This window comes from Dipodomys ordii, unplaced genomic scaffold (genome assembly GCF_000151885.1).
Source record: "Dipodomys ordii isolate 6190 unplaced genomic scaffold, Dord_2.0 Scaffold222, whole genome shotgun sequence".
NCBI classification, from domain to species: domain Eukaryota; kingdom Metazoa; phylum Chordata; class Mammalia; order Rodentia; family Heteromyidae; genus Dipodomys; species Dipodomys ordii.
This window is the reverse complement of record NW_012267438.1, coordinates 645,821-650,239: the sequence shown is the minus strand read 5'-3', so window position 1 is coordinate 650,239 and position 4,419 is coordinate 645,821. Positions and strand designations below refer to the sequence as shown.

The following is a 4,419-nucleotide window of genomic DNA, read 5'->3' as shown; positions in this document are numbered from 1 at the left end:
TTGATAAGAAATGTACTCATTATCTTGACTATGTAATTGTAACCCCTCTGTACACTATTTTCACAATAAAAAATAATCATTTATACATACTCCTAGGGAAAAGAGGAATGATCACAGAAGATCAGCAGTTGACTGGCCCTATAAAGTGATTACAATCAGCAAGTAGTCATTGGATTTAAATGCTTTGTCTTAATTATATTGGAATAAGACTAAACAATTCCCAATATATTTTGTATCTAGAAAGAGGTCATGGACTTATTTCAATATTGTTAAGTGGCACAGGATTTATTTGTGTGTATGGCACATAAAAGAGTTAGATTGCACACAGAATTGGTCATGGTGAGACTACAAATATGAAAGAGAAGAGACAGATACTTGACAAAAATCTTAGAATCTGTTAGAATCAGTTGGGAATAAACAAGTCATAACCTAAAGTAGAAGGGAAATTGATAAATTTGAAGGTACATGCACAAAAAATCTTTTTATTTTATTTTATTTGTGAACATACTGTACAGAGGAGTTACAATTACATGGGCAGGATAATGCATACATTTCTTACCAAGCATTGCAGCCTCCTCTTTTGGTACAAAAAAATCTTAAAGGAAAATTAGCTTTTAACAAGTTCAACAAGAAATGTACTTATAACCTTACTTATGTAAATGCAACCTCTCTGTATATCACCTTGACAATAAAAAATTATATAAAAATATTTCTTTTTGGACTTAAATGTCCCGACCCGCAGGACTTCAACCAGGGCCAATGAACCTAAGCGAGAAGGAATGAAGGGACAAGAGACACGAAGAAGGACAGCAAGACAAGGATTCTGATCAAGCTGCCAAATTTTATTTTTCACACAGGGATATTTATATGCTTAGAATAAGGAAGCTTTTTCATTGGGCGAAGCAGCTGCAGGATGCTTGCTTAGGTCAGTGAAAGGTGGTTGTTAGCAGCTACCGGGTGTTTGTATGGGGCAGGATGAAAAGACCGGATTCTGTGAACAGCCTCCTGATGTTCCAGTGAGATAGTCAAGCCTATCATGCAGATAGACTCTCTGCAGGGCTCTCAACACTTAAAAAAACAGGAGACCACCAATTTAAAAAAGTAACAAAATTTCAACAACGAAAAGATTTAACTTGCAACTACTTCTTCCAAGCATCTCTGAAATATCCTACCTTTGGAATTCCTTAACAAGAGTGCCACAGTGAATGTGGGGCAAATAATATCCTGCCTTTGAGGCCTGGGATGCTTCATGGGATTCAAAATCATATGAGAAATGTCAATAGACATCTGTGACAGTGCTTTCTGAATCATAGTACCAGATTTCAGTTATTTAAATTTAAAGAGTGCCATCTGGGGAAAGAATGAACTTTCTCAACATTACACACACTCTATTTTTTTGAAAACTGGTAAGAATACAAAGTATTTGTAATTCCCAGAGCTGAAAGAGCTACACCATCAAAGGAAGTGAAGAATTTGTGGTTTTGTATGAGTAAGATTACTAATAAAAACCAGAAAGAATGACCAGCTCATGTACATTGAAAAACGTGAAGACTGGTCTTTGACTTCATTACTAAATATTTTTTGACTTCTTATTAAATACTTTTGTTCATCTTGGTATTTTCTTTTTTTTTCTTTCTTTTTTTATTGTGAAAATAGTGTACAGAGGGGTTACAATTACATGGGCAAGATAATGAGTACATTTCTTATCAAGCGTTGTAGCCTCCTTCTTTGTTTCCCCTTCCCATCCCCTCCCATCCTCCCCCTGACCCCTACCCAATCCTCCTCCCCCCTACCAAAGTTGTAAAGTTCATTTTTCCACATAACCACTTGTACATCTCATTGTTGCAATGGGTCCACCTGTATCCCTATTTAAACGATTTGTTTTTTTCCCTTCCCCTCCACAAATTATACCAACCTCAAATACAGTGAAAGCAGGGGTTATACCATGGGGGAGGGATATACAAAGCAACAAAGAAATAATCTTATAAATGTGTTAAAAACAATTACCTGAAAGAAAAAAAAACATTTGAATACATATCTTAGGGTTCATTTACCTAACATCAACTTATCTGACCTTTTCTGCTTGACTCAGACATCTGGGTGTTTTCTTCAAAGAAAAAACTCTATCAGTTAACCTGGAACACAGACAGAAGGATTGAGACTTGAGTCTAGCCAGTCGACATTATTTCAAAAACAACATGGAGTAATGGTTTGTGCCTGTAATTTTAGAACCCAGGAATGAATATTTCAGGGGATTGGATTCTGACTCCAGCCCAGGCAGAAAGTCCAAGAGGCTATCTGAGAAAAATAAAGCAATCCAGGTGCCAGTGGCTTACACCTGTAATCCTAGCTACTCAGGAGGCTGAGGTCCGAGGATCGCGGTTCAAAGCCAGCATGGGCGGGAAAGTTCGTGAGACTCTTATCTCCAATAAACTGCTAGAAAACCGGAAGTGGTGCTGTGGCTCAAGCGGTAGAGCGCTGGCCTTGAGCTGAAGAGCACAAGGACAGCATCCAAGCCCAGAGTTCAAGCCCCACGACCAAAAAACAAAACAAAACAAAACAAAATGCCCATGACAGTAAGACCTGGGACTGTTCAGCCCAACCAGACATTCTTAATCCCTCAGCAAGACCCTGAAGCCCCTCCCACCAACTTCTCTGAGAGTCAGTGGGCATGGCTATCTGGAAGATGGAGCCTGTCATATTAGCTAAAACTTTTGCCTACCTCCTTCTTGGAATTGCATGGAAGTGTTTTTTTTTTCCTTGGATACTTGCACTGGACAAACACAATGAAGTCAATTCTAGAATAAGGTAGGAGGAAACAAGGCTAGAGAGGAACAGGTAGTTAGTTGAAGAATTGTCAGTCTTTCTGTCATAGAGTCCACTCAGCCACTCCAAGTTGAAGGTAAAGCTGTAACTTGAGTTTAAAGCTGTAACATATTATGGAATGAAAATGTCAACTGTTTTCTCTCCTCCTAATGTGTCTTAGCCAGGGTGGAGCCTAACATTAATCAAAAACAGCTTGATTTTCTTTGTGGCCATTCAATGCATATATTGGGTCTTATTGATTTTTTTTTTTGTTTTTTAACACAACATCTAGGGAAGTTTATTTGTATTTCTCTAAATGGTACACTTTTCTTTGGAAAACAAGCCCTGTGGAGTTCCATCAAGTTGTGTCAGCCTAACACATATTTCTAGAGGACTAGTACATGCAGTATTAACTACAAGGGATGGAAAACTAATTGGACTCTCTCTGATGAAACTCAATCCATTTCAACAAAAAAATTCTTTAAAAATCAAGGTAATGTGCCAGAACACATCAATGACAAAAGATTTGGTCTGCTAAGGAATCTGGCTTAATAGCTAAACACTTGAGACCATAAACCAGTCACATTACAGCTTACAACAAACATCTTTACCTGTCCAAAACCAAGGTGAAACTAGAAAAAAGCATTACTAGTCTGCTTTGCCTACGGTGTCACAGTATTACTTAAAAGTAGAAAGAAATCTTATCCTCCCCTTTAAGTAGTTGTCATACTATACAGACTTTTTAAATGTTAACAAAAATAAACAAAATCCTGGCTGATCTATTATCAGAGGGAATGAAGGTGAGGTGTGGAGGCTTCTGCAGGGAGCCAAGTCCACTTCCTCTATGCGTGAGGTATTGTCGTCTCCTTCCAGGGGCCGCATCTCCTCCGCCACAGCCGCACTGGTGTCATCTGCGGTGGGGTCATCCTCATCAGTACCTAGACCAAGTTTAATCATCCTGTAGATGCGGTTCACGTGGGTCTGTGGATCCTCCAGGTTGAAGCCGGAGGACAGGAGTGCCGTTTCATAGAGCAGGATGACCAGATCCTTCACAGACCTGTAGTTCTTGTCAGCTTCTGCTTTCTGTCTCAAGGTCTCAATAATGGAGTGGTTGGGATTGATCTCCAGGTGTTTCTTTGCTGCCAGGTAGCCCATGGTTGAGTTGTCTCGGAGGACTTGGGCCTTCATGATTCATTCCATGTTCGGTGTCCAGCCGTAGGTGCTCGTGACAATGCAGCATGGGGATGTCGCCAATTGGTTTGCCACAAGGACCTCTTCAACCTTCTTCGCCAAGATGTCTTTCATGATCTTGCAGAGATTTTCAAACTTTGAGTCTTGCTGTGTAACTGAGATTGGTTTCAAAGTTACCATCCTCCTGCCTCTACATCCTAAATGCTTGGACTACTGTCATTCACCATTACCCTTGAATGAGTTAATACATTCTTATGTTTACATTCTATGACAGGCCAATTGCTCCTAAAGCCTTGGAGGTAGATTCCAGACAGCCCTCTTTTTTTTAGAAGTTTGAAATAAGATTCTAGTAGACTACTAACGTCAGCTGGACCAAACCATTCATGGTCATCCCAACTCTTGATGGTGATGGTTTGGAAACAT

At 39.5% G+C, this 4,419-nt stretch overlaps 1 pseudogene; it reads right to left on the bottom strand.

Moving 5' to 3' along the window:
• Positions 1–3,534: 3,534 nt before the first annotated feature.
• LOC106000539 lies at positions 3,535–4,176 on the bottom strand (annotated as a pseudogene).
• Between the last annotated feature and the right edge of the window lie 243 nt (positions 4,177–4,419).